The sequence below is a fragment of the Lepidochelys olivacea genome (genome assembly GCF_965140295.1).
Source record: "Lepidochelys olivacea isolate rLepOli2 genome assembly, chromosome: 7".
Lineage (NCBI taxonomy): Eukaryota > Metazoa > Chordata > Testudines > Cheloniidae > Lepidochelys > Lepidochelys olivacea.
The window spans coordinates 80,566,569-80,579,356 of NC_140417.1; the positions used below are offsets into that span (position 1 = coordinate 80,566,569).

Sequence of the window (12,788 nt, forward strand, 5' to 3'; positions counted from 1 at the left end):
AAAAGTTCTAAGGCTCCATTCCTGGTCTATCCCTGGCAGAAACCAGCATACAGACAGACACAGACCCTTTGTTTCTCTCCCTCCTCCCAGCTTTTGAAAGTATCTTGTCTCCTCATTGGTCATTTTGGTCAGGTGCCAGCAAGGTTACCTTTAGCTTCTTAACCCTTTACAGGTGAGAGGAGCTTTCCCCTGGCCAGGAGGGATTTCAAAGGGGTTTACCCTTCCCTTTATATTTATGACAGAGACAAACCAACAAAACTCTTCCTTTTGCTAAACTTCAGTGTTGTATGATCAGTTGTCATATGTACATTCCTGGAACTAAAACCCCTCCAACGCATTATTAAGGATCTACAACCTATCCTAAAGGATGACCCAACACTCTCACAAATCTTGGGAGACAGGCCAGTCCTTGCCTACAGACAGCCCCGCAACCTGAAGCAAATACTCACCAACAACCACATACCACACAACAGAACCACTAACCCAGGAACTTATCCTTGCAACAAAGCCCGTTGCCAACTGTGCCCACATATCTATTCAGGGGACACCATCACAGGGCCTAATAACATCAGCCACACTATCAGAGGCTCGTTCACCTGCACACCCACCAATGTGATATATGCCATCATGTGCCAGCAATGCCCCTCTGCCATGTACATTGGTCAAACTGGACAGTCTCTACGTAAAAGAATAAATGGACACAAATCAGATGTCAAGAATTGTAACATTCATAAACCAGTCGGAGAACACTTCAATCTCTCTGGTCACGCGATCACAGACATGAAGGTCGCTATCTTAAAACAAAAAAACTTCAAATCCAGACTCCAGCGAGAAACTGCTGAATTGGAATTCATTTGCAAATTGGATACTATTAATTTAGGCTTAAATAGAGACTTGGAGTGGCTAAGTCATTATGCAAGGTAGCCTGTTTCCTCTTGTTTTTTCCTACCCCCCCCCCCCCAGATGTTCTGGTTTAACTTGGATTTTAACTTGAAGAGTGGTCAGTTTGGATGAGCTATTACCAGCAGGAGAGTGAGTTTGTGTGTGTATGGGGGTGGGGGGATGTGAGAACCTGGATTTATGCAGGAAATAGCCCAGCTTGATTGTCATGCACATTGTGTAAAGAGTTGTCACTTTGGATGGGCTATCACCAGCAGGAGAGTGAATTTGTGTGGGGGGGTGGAGGGTGAGAAAACCTGGATTTGTGCTGGAAATCACTTTAGATAAGCTATTACCAGCAGTACAGTGGGGTGGGAATAGGTATTGTTTCATATTCTCTGTGTATATATAAAGCCTGCTGCAGTTTCCACGATATGCATCTGAGGAAGTGAGCTGTAGCTCACGAAAGCTTATGCTCTAATAAATTGGTTAGTCTCTAAGGTGCCACAAGTCCTCCTTTTCTTTTTGCGAATACAGACTAACACGGCTGCTACTCTGAAATATGTAAAGTATATTTGTGTCTGCCACGTATTTATTCCCTCAAGGTGCTGAGCTACAGAGGATGCACCTTTAGCTCATTTGACATAAACCTTTGATTTTCGAGCTGAAAGTCATTACATATTATTGTCCTGTTTGATAGCCCTGAATGGCAAGTGGAATCTTGAAAATGACACTGACGAATTCCCTGAGCTGGTCATTTCCAGTAATTTTAACATGCAGGTGGGATTTCCCTAGCCAAATGAACATCATTCAGCCAAGTAAGAATTTTGAATTAGTGGCATAAGACTGAAAGCTACTTCCCTGATTTTAGGTAAGGTGATGATTTAGTCACAGCCCGTGACCTGTATATGACTTATATTAAAAACACCCACGATTAATTCTTGGAGGGGTGCACTGGGGCCACTGTGGGGGGCTTCTGGAGGGAGTGTGCTGATGGGGGGGGTGCGCCGAGGGCCAGCCCGGGAGTGGTTGGGCAAGGAAACTGGGACCTGCGAGGGAATGGAGGCTGGGAGTCAGTGGGGGCTGAGAAACAGGAGGCTGGCAGGGAAACAGTGAAATCTTCTGAGGCATTACAGGACTGAGGATACCCGGACTGGCCAGACAAGGAGACTGGGACAAGGAACCCAACGTTACAGGAAGCAGTGAGAAGGTAAACAGATTTGACCAGGAGCTGGGTTGTGGAGAGAATTGGGATTGGCTGTGCAGAGACTGGGACAAGGGGCCGGGTTAGGAGGGAGGCTGGGTCCGGATGCTGGGGAGGAGTGAATACCATCTGGTCTTGGTGACTTATTACTGTTTAATGTATCAAGATGTTTCAAATCATCGCTACAGGCACCTCAATCTGGGTTAGTTAGTCTTTAGTGTGTAATATATATATATATATATATATAGTACTCCTTTAATTAAAAAGAATTATCATTAGAAGCAAAATCATTACTAGAGTTCTGACAGGAGTACTAAAACTCAACCACTTACAAATGAATGTTACCTAAGACAACTCAGTGGACATTTGTAGAGTTTGTGCTATTGAGGGCAAAAATAGACTAAAAAATAGACCCTGCAAACAAATTAAGACAAGTATCTGACACCGTCAAACTAATTCCGTTTAAAGACACCGCCAGAGGATACTTTTAGTGTATCATGAGTGGAATCCGTGGATACGCTAGATTTTTGATTTATAAGCATAGGTTTTAAGGTCCAATAGGCATAGGGAAGAAAAAATTTGGAATAATGCATATAATCAGTGAACATTGGAAGGCAACACCTTGCAAATAAATGCTCGGGTAATTAGGTTGGGAGATTTAATGGTAAATTGACAGCTATAATTTGCATTCATAATTAATCAAATCCTTTCCAAAAATACTCTTTGGTTTCATTTCTATTATAGTTAGAAGCTGTCATTAGAAATATTCATGGTTTTGTGTAAACAGTGATGTTCCAGGATGCACACTTGTTGTACATGTGCTGTTACAAATATGTTGGTGCAACAGCTATGAACATTTTTGTAATGAACCCAGGTGAAATTTACCTGTTCTCAGGCATACTTCTGAAACTTGGATATGCCCAAGTTTGTGAAGATGTTTGTGATCCTTTTAGGTAAAAGTAGGCTGAATTTCAGACTAATTCTCTCCCTCTTCATCTTCACAGGGCCAGGAAGGGATTTATTGTTTCAAGTAGAGACCATAGTAGATTCAGCAGTTTCATATACCTTCAGTTCCAAAACACAGTTTAGGCTGAGTGAAACTTTGGAGGAAATGTTGGGAATAGGAAAAACTCACAGGAGATGGCTATAAGTGAGCACAAAGATTAAATGACCCTTTCAGTCCCATAAATATGCCTCTTTTCATAAAGGGCCACATCACCCGCTTGCACAGAAATGTTCACATGGGCAGAGAGAGCAGAACATACAGTTAATCTTGCAGTCTTCTAAAAAGAGTTCCCTGAAAGGTTTTTGCTCACTTGGAGCTGGCTAAGGTGAGGTCTCACATCTCTTATGGAGCCTGGAAATCTAACTATGAGGGACCCCCTTAGAATCTGCAGGAGTTGTAATGCCAGTGACCAGTTCCCCCTGAGCCTGAGTAACAGATCTGGTGAGGACTTAACAGGAGTAAGTACCAAAAGCAGCATTTATGCCAGCTAGAATATCCACTGGATGAACAAGGAATGGTAATGTTGTCTAGCAACTACTATACTCTTTCATCTTCACCCCCAAAACCCAGCAAAGCTACTTCCATGTCAAGCCTCAGAGGAAGTCATTTATTAGGTAGCAATGGGGACAGAGATGGTGCCATAGATGTGGCATTCCTCTGTTATAGATGGGGAGGGTGAGTTGTGCCTACATAGCATCTGTCTATCTTAGCATCACAGGGCCAGATTTTCAAAAGAACTCAGGGCCACAGTTCCAAATGCTCGGCACCTACAATTGGGCCAGATTTTCAAAAGTGCTCAGTACCCAACAGCTCCCATTGTGATGGTAACAGACAGATTTTCACCCAATATGTTGAGCTCTTTGGAAAATCTGTCCACTTATTTTGGTTGCTACATGGAAATTGAGCCATTCTGAAAATCTGGTTTTGATTATAGGTGCTAGATTCTTTTAAAATCTGAAACTAAGTGAAATAGTGGAAGGGATACTCTTGCCCAATGTTCCCAGCATGCATTTAGCCCACAGAAGACAGATCCCACCCAAGCTGGGAAAACTTCGGAAACAACTTTAATTTTGAAAAAATTAGATGCTTTGTTTTCATGAGATACATGTTACAAATGGCAAAAACATAAAGAGACTGAATGGTCTCTGGTAAAACCTAAATTAGGAAAAAAGGTCATTCTAGTTTTTTAGTGCCATGTCCATTACAGTAAATAACTTGCAATAACTGAAATAACAATTTCATCAAGGAAAGGTATGTTTCATGGTAGACTGTAGACATTTAAAGGTAAGCAGGAGAAAAAATACGGTGTGATACACAAAATAAAACACTGAAATTCTTAATTATACTTAAATACCAGTGAAAACGCATCACTGTCAGCTGCAAAACAGATCTCTTCCAAATGGCGCCAGCCAAATATTGAGTATAAACTTAAGATGATTCAAGTAACACTAAATATAAGATCTACTTGTCAATTCTGTACATTTTCTACACCATCTGTGTTGCTGTATATCATCTCCCAAAGTTCATTGCTGTATCTTGTAATATTTATTAAGCAAAGGGAACGAGAAGTCTCCTTAAGGATCTGATGCACAGCACAGTGAAGTCATTCCATTGACTTCCACAGGCTTTGAATCAAGTGCTACATTACGAAGATTGAGAACTAATGTGCATAACAGAAACTTCTCGTAACTGAAATGTCAATATAGATGGACAAACTACAAAGGAAAGAGGGAGAACAGAAGGAAGAGGTGGATGAGCAGCTCTATATAATAATGGTGTTTACAAAGCAAGGAAGTGAACATCTGAAGTCAGTGGAGAGCTATTAATTTGCTCAGAATTAAGCATGTGCTTGGTTGCTTTGCTGGGCTGGGGGCAGAGTGCTATAGAAACATGGGGACCTTCCTGTTATAAAGAAGATGGTGATCAATTGTTCTCCATGTCTGCTGAAGGTAGGACAGGAACTAATGGGCTTACTCTGCAGCAGGGGAGATTTAGGTGAGATATTAGGGAAAACATACTAACTATAAAGGTAATTTAGTTCTGGAATAGGCTTCCAAGGGACGTTGTAAAATCCCCATCCTTAAAGGTTTCTAAGAAGGGATGGTCTAGGTTTATTTGGTCCTGCCTTGGTGCAGAAGGATGGACTCTCAAGGTCCCTTTCAGTCCTATATGTCTATGATTCCATGCTTCTGTAGAGGGTAGGTCAAGTTTACCACTGAGTATGGGCTTTACAATATTTGTTGATGGGTTGTTGTGGTTTTTTTAATTTTATTTCTGTGTAGTTGTTAGAAATGATTAGCTCACAAGATAAAACAAATACTTTCCATTTTTAGAGACCAAGGTCAGTGACAAGTACTAAATGGTTACAATGAGAGGTCTGCCAATAGATCAGTTAAGTAATGCTAAGCAAGCATAAGTAGCAGAGAAAGACCCTTTTGAAAAGATACCAGATGAAGTTCAGAAAGAAAAGGGTAGAGTGAGGTCAGTAATCAAGGAGTTGTGAACGTTTCTGGAGAACTGTCCCTTCCCTTTGGGGTTGACTCTGATTTGCCCTGCTTAAAAGTAGGGCAGGGATGGAAGTGGCTCCCTGCTGATTTCATAGAGCATTGTCCTCTTGGTTAATTAATATTACAAAGTAGAATCACAATAATACAAGGACTTTCTGTAAATCAGACATTTTACACTAGAGGAGACCCAGAAAATCTACAGTACCCCATTGTTGAGTTATAATTTCAGTAGGACTTTTAGTTACATTTTTATTCTCTTTCAGTCCAGCCATAATCAACATATCTTCAGAATTTCTGTAACATCCATTGCTGGAGTATCCACGCATGGAAAAAAGAACATTATATCTGCAAATTGATAATCTAAAGAAGACTGTATAGTGGATTGTGCTCTTCCAAGATTCTTGGAAGCCCTGCTTCAGTTTTATTTGGTTAGTTTATTGGTCATCTTGCCTAAAGTTATTGTGGGCAAGTTTTAGCAGATAGGTGGGTCTTAAAGCACATTCTAATGAAGGTCAGACTTTGTCTAATTCTAATCACCTGTTAGCGTTTTTCACTGTCAAACTCCCTCAGCAACCTTATTGCCAATTCTTAAAGGCCTCATCCTGTTAACTGCATTGCCCCAAGGAAGCACAAATGTCTTGGTAGGTCATAGATGGGGAAACAAACTCTTAGATATTCCTAAGACTGAGACAAAAGCCTTGAATTGGCACTGGACGTTACTTGGAGCTAATGGAAGGCAGAGAGCATTGGAATGATGTGCTCAGAGTGGCTCATCTTGCTAAAGAGCCAGACTTGTCCTGCGCAATCGGGAGTCTCTGTGTTGTTGCTGCAAAAATGCTGTAGGGACAGGAAAGAACTATGAATCACTGAGATTATCTTCAACTGAGAGGGGAGACAACTCCTAGCAAGCTGAAGATGGAAGGCATTTCTTGCCACTGTCACTATATGGTCATCCAAGCTTACTTATGACAGAAGCAGAACCTTAGAACTTCAAACCACTGTGACAAATGAGGGGCAGACCACCTTGAAACATTTCCCACTCCCCACCAGCATCTCTCTGGTCTGTCTTTTGTGAAATCTTTGTGAGGGTGCTTGTTGCATCACTTCGAAAGTAGATATAAAGCTGGATGTCATCAATGTATTGTGGCATCTCAACCACACTAAGTGCTCTCATAGATGACAGAAGAGAAGGGAGAACAGGATAGAGAGACTGTGTGAGTGAGGGTTAGTTTCCCCTCATCATTCTCTAGGTCCTTTTTGAGAGGAATGAAACAAAAAATTGTTCTTCATTTTCTCCAGCTCTGCCATATAAGGGGTTAGGTCATTAACACTTTCTAATCTATTGTGTTGAAAACTGTTAAAATTTTGAGTGAATAAGCTCTTACCCTCATACTTGGGCTCCTGTGTTCTTGTGTTTGGCACTAATTTAAATAGCCTTTTTGCAGAAGGTTTGCCATCATCTGCATCTTTTTAACTCCCTTCAGAATTTTATATTCACTGGTGAGTTTTTTTCTAAGCTACTATCTTCCAAAGAGTAGTGTCTCTAAGCTTTTTGAATGCTTAAAGATCCTCTAGTGGATGTGTGATGTCAGCTGCCTTTTGATACATAATATTTCCATAATATCCTTTCCAAAATGAGCAGGAAAGTGTACAGATTTCCAAATGTGCTTTCACTCATCCTGTATACAGAACAAAAATAATTTCCTCTGTCTTCTATTTTATACCTCAGGTTATATATCAGTGTTTTCTTTTATTTTATTACCGCTATTTAGCTCTGTGCCAAAGATTTGAGAGTTTTACTCTGTCCAGATACCTTTCTTGCTAGTACTGTGAACCACAGCTCTTCCTCTCACTTTTATTTACTTTTTATTCTAGTGTCTGTATATTTGTCTATATTCTGTTACACACTGTAGGGCATTTATTTTCTCTTATTTCTACTTTATACAAGTTATTCTTAACTGTATCACACTTTCTATTTACAGTGCTTCTCCATCCCAGTTTTGCAAAACCAAAACATTTTGTCATCACTCAAAATATTCCTTCTTTCAGGAGAGTCAGGTGTAAAGTGAACAAAATCAGTACTAACACTGTTACCACAAAGGGGGTGCTGCTATGTACAGACATGCAGTTGTCATCTTCGGCACAGTGAACATTGATGCACATAAAGTGAATATTGATTTTTTTCCACCAGGTTTGTGAAAAAGGTGGTGGTGGTGGTGGGAAATCATTGTTTCTGCTTCCAAGTGCTGTGCAAAACTTCCCAGATCTACGCAGGGTACAGTCAGGGTTAAAATAAAGGGTAGTGGGGAAAGCATCTCTTGGCAGAGATGGGGGTTTCTCCAATTTTCTGAAACCTTCAAACAAACTTGGTCCAGACGACAGCTGAAGACTAAAGTTGTTTTTATTTTATCTAAATCAGTCCATCTATAACTGTCTCTAGGAATGCTAACATCCTAACAGAGCTTCTTTACAAAACTGACTGAAAATTAGAACCGGACTAATGCACATATGATTCTGACAGGTGTGTCTGGAGAGGAAAGAAACTATTGGCACCATCCCCTGAAAGAGTTGCCAGTAAAAAACCAGATCTGGATCCTTTAGCATGATGGGTTGAGAGCTACAGGGGTTTCCCCCGCTAATCTAATCCTATGGACCCTTAGTCTACATATAATTTGCATATACACAGTTATTGGCCCCATCTCTCAGGAAGGACCACAAAATGGTAGGTGAATAGTCCAAGACCTGTAATCATGCTGTTCAATCCGCTCTTTCCATAGATTTTGAAGTAAAAAGTAGTGAATATTTTTTTAAATTCTAATTCGCAGTAAATACTTGGCCAATTGGCCCTAGTACATTTACAGTAAGTATACTTTTACAGTCAAAATACCGTATAATAAAATCCTTGTCTGCCTCAAACATCCACCCACCAGTAAATAACAATCCAAAGAATACTCTTCAAATCCTGCCCAAAAAATCTTCAACCTCCTATGAAGTGATTACATTAGTGGCATGCTAAGCCCAGCTTTGTTGCTAGGAAGGAACTCCTTCAGCGAAGGAAACTTCTCTACAAGAGGAGGAGAAACAGAGGGGGTGATTAAATGTAAGGGATGCTGATTGTGCTGTACACACTGTGCACAACACACTTCAAATGGTGACTAACTGCCAATAGACATAAAAGTGATTGTCAGTTAGATTTAGTTACTTTCACTTTTCTGCAGCCAGAACGGAAGGCTGAAAAAAGTTCCAGGATAGTCTTTTTAATGTGGGTCAGAATTTACAAAACCTGGCCACAGTAGTAGCTGTGTCTAACCCCTGGTACAGAAAGAATGCTGTGTTTCTCAAAGGTTTTGATGTACCAGGCCTAAGAAAGAAAACAACTCACGTACAATGGATGAAGATTTGTAATATCAAATAAAAATGGCCTCTCTCCACAAACTATCAAGAGCAGAATCTCTGTAGGCTTTCCTAGGCACAAATGCTTCCATGGAAATAACTGCCAGCAAAGATTAATATGAGAGGACAACAAAAGCAAAATACAAGTAAACACAAGAACGGGTATGTTGCTGTTTAGAAGTCATTTGGACTACTGCTGTGAATCCTGTGAATGGGCTCTTGGAAAAATAAACATAGCCTTAAGAGCAAACTTTATAACAAACAATTCTGCGGAAAAATGGATACAGTACCAAAGGCCTAAAACATTTATCCCTGCATCTACCTTAATGTATCTCATTAAATCAAACAGATTGATTGTACAGGGTGTATTGGAGTGCTTCAGCTCCTTCGTGCTATGTTTTTGTACTTTTGTATTTCAGATAAGTTCTCTCCACCAGCACTTTGGACACTTGCACAGCCCCAGAGAGGTATTTGCACTTCTTTATAAAAATACTAAAACTGTTAGCACTAAATATTGTTTAAAAAGTAAACACACACACTAAAGATGGTACAAGAAGCTCTGTGGATTTTGAATTGTTTTAAGAATTGTACAAAACTAGGTGTTTTTATGTTTGTAAAACTGTATACAGTCACGAAATGGAGTGTGAATCTAAATTTTAAAAGTTTTTAATTATCCAATGAAAATATGAAGCCTCTAATAAAAACGTGTCTTAAGAACATAAGAATGGCCCTACTGGGTCAGACCAAAGGTCCATCTAGCCCAGTATCCTGTCTTCCAACAGTGGCCAGTGCCAGGTGCCCCAAAGGGAATGAACAGTCAACTGTAGATTCCAAATCATCTTTTGAGTTCTTTGCAACTTACAGTGGACATTGGCTGAGTTTTGGACATTGCTCTGATAGGATGTGCTGCCACCAACTCAGAAAGGGTAGTGATAGGACTGAATGTAAAGATTCCTGACAGCCTCTAACAGAAGGATATTGGACTCCCTGGTTGCTAAACCCTTCCAAGGACTACAGAGAGGGAATGTTCTCCCAGATTTCCATCCAGTAGAACAAAATTAAAAGAGAGAGAGGATTGCTAGTATTTTATAAGGCTTTCTGTAGATCTACTCAAAGAGGTTTTAAATGAGTTCATAGAACCATAGAATATCAGGGTTGGAAGAGACCTCAGGAGGTCATCTAGTCCAACCCCCTGCTCAAACCAGGATCAATCCCCAATTTTTGTCCCAGATCCCTAAATGGCCCCCTCAGGGATTGAACTCAAAACCCTGGGTTTAGCAGGCCAACACTCAAACCACTGAGCTATCCCTCCCCCTCTGTGGAGTGAAATGAGCCCATTGATTTTACTGTGAAATAGAATATCTACTCTCATAACAATAATTTGTATATTGTCCTACATACAAATGTGTTTCCTTGGCTAACACTGTAAATAGTGTTCCTGCTTTTTTTTGTACACCTAGTATGTTAGCATAAAGTAATAAATATTTCTATTCACCTTACCCTTGTGTCCGATTATTCATAGTTATTCAGACAGTATTAATAACAGGGAAAAGATGGGCCTAACAGTGATCTGCCATCGGAAACATGCTTCATTTGCACTAGATATAGAGGAAGCAGAGAGATCACTACATTGCCCTGGGTAATTTATGCAAACTAAATTAGCAGCCAATGGCAGCATAAATACAAATAACTCTAAGTAAAAGCCCACCTGGTTATTGGCTGGTTTTTGCTTGAAGGACCCCACAATGACAATGCTTATTGGGGCAAATTCTGAGTGATTTTGAGCACCTGCCATTTCCACTGAAGTCAAAGTGGGAAAACAACCTCTCAGGATTTCATATTTGTTCACTGAAGAATGTACAAATAATGATAACAATGAAAAATGTATGTTCCTTCTTTTCACTCTTACTGAATAATTTAGGGATATTGGATTCTGATGTTCAATATATTACAAAGAAATTCAGACTCATGACACTGTGCCCAACGTGCCTTGACACAAACCACATTTTCCAACAAAAAAGGCTGTTTTTCTTCCTGTCTGTCTTAGATACACCAATTTAGGGATATATTCCGTCACTGCAGTGCAACAGAACAGAAATCAGTGTCAGTTCCCACAGTGTTTAAACACTACCCATCCGCAAGGAGGAAGGGCTGAGATTGCACCAGAAAACAGATGGCTGTGCTTCTCTATAGCTCATTTATTCGGTTATTTGTCTTTGTTGTTTCATTTAAGAGGTAATGAGAAAGGTGTGTTGTTCTACAATTTCTTAGGCTTTCTCCTCATCAAAATGTCAGAGGGAAAACAAAGGCTATGTTTATTTCAAGCTCTATACATCATCATACCCACTTTTTGCAACTTCTTGGGACCTCAGTCTACTCCTGTTCCCAATGTATGCAGCTCCAACTTGGACCTATTTGAGCTGACTGACTCTAAGAATGAGCTCATAAAAAATGCCCCTCATTTCTTGAATGTACACTAAGTGAATGTCAGTCAAGCTTAACACATTGAAGACTTGTTTAGGAAACTCTGCTGATGGATGTAGGCTTTAGACATCAACATTTATATAATTAAAGGTTATATTCTAAAGCAGTCTGCACTCACCAGAAAACTGGATAAGGGCAATTTGGGAAGAGGTTGGCTCTTGAAATCAAATCTAGTCAAAGAACGCACAAGTCCTGGGAGTTCCTTTTTGATTTGGTGTCTTTTATAGAAGACAAAGGCTTTTCCGTTTAAAAGGTAGATATTAAGGATCCAGTTTACATCCAACAGACTTACAGTGTCCCAATGAAGTGATGATAGAAATAGGGGGAAGGAGGAAAGGCTGAACATTCAATTTACTTTCCCCTTATGAAACTTTGCTCACCACAACAGCATGTGATGGCCCCTTTGTCTGGCTGATTGGGACAAAAAATGCTGTTACCCTGTAAGGGCTCTCTCTGCAATTGATTGCAGAGGGGCAAGATTTACCTGGGCAGGGCAAGGAGGAACAGGAAGTTGCTGGACCAGGTTGGGGTAGGAAGGTACACTGCCCTTCCCAATGACTTTGGTAGGGTATTTATAACCCAGGCAGTTCCAGAGAAGCCCTATCTCACTGGGATCAGGCTGCCAATACTCCTCATCACATCCATGGAATCAGAGTAGAACTGGGCTTCTTTATGATCTGCTGTGCATGTTAAGCTAATTGCCCTCTTTCCCTGGAGGCTGGTAAGGATTTTTTTTCCCTTGCTGCCAGATTGGCTGAGGCAGTGTAGGTTCTTTCACCTTCTCCACAGTGGGTCAGGGACCTGGTGGGGTGGGCAGAGAGGTTAAGTTAAAATGTAATGACTCAGTAATGTAAAACATGTAGCAGACATCCAGTGCAGGTACTCATTACAGAAGGGATATGGTGATCAGATAAAATGGATTAGAAGAGGATTTCGAGGAAAGCATCTATTAAGGAAGATGGGGAAGGGAGTTCAGGGCTCCTAGTATCTGCGACAGCGTGGAGCCAACCCCCACCCACTTCCATTTCAGTCCCCTTAACCCTTATATGAGGTGTTGGGCGGCAGAGTCCCAGCAATAGGCCCAGGTTGGAAAGTGAGAGGGCTGGCAGCAGCTCCCCAAACAGGTGGGAATGGTTAAGGAAATAATGATGACCTGCACTGTACACTATATTGCCAGGTACACCCAGATATTTTGGGTGAATAAAGCTGCAGCCTAATTAAACCACATCCATTGCCTCCTGCTTTTCTTCCAGCATGGCCGGACAAATTATGGAATTTTGTAAGCCTCAAAGGCACCATGTAGGGTAAAATACTT

General features: G+C 40.7%; 1 protein-coding gene across 1 annotated transcript in view; it reads right to left on the minus strand.

Annotated features, from left to right (window-relative positions):
* The window catches only part of CTNNA3 (catenin alpha 3), a 928,050-nt gene that overhangs the window by 191,590 nt on the left and 723,672 nt on the right, over positions 1-12,788 (minus strand). The gene's annotated exons all lie outside the window — the stretch shown is intronic.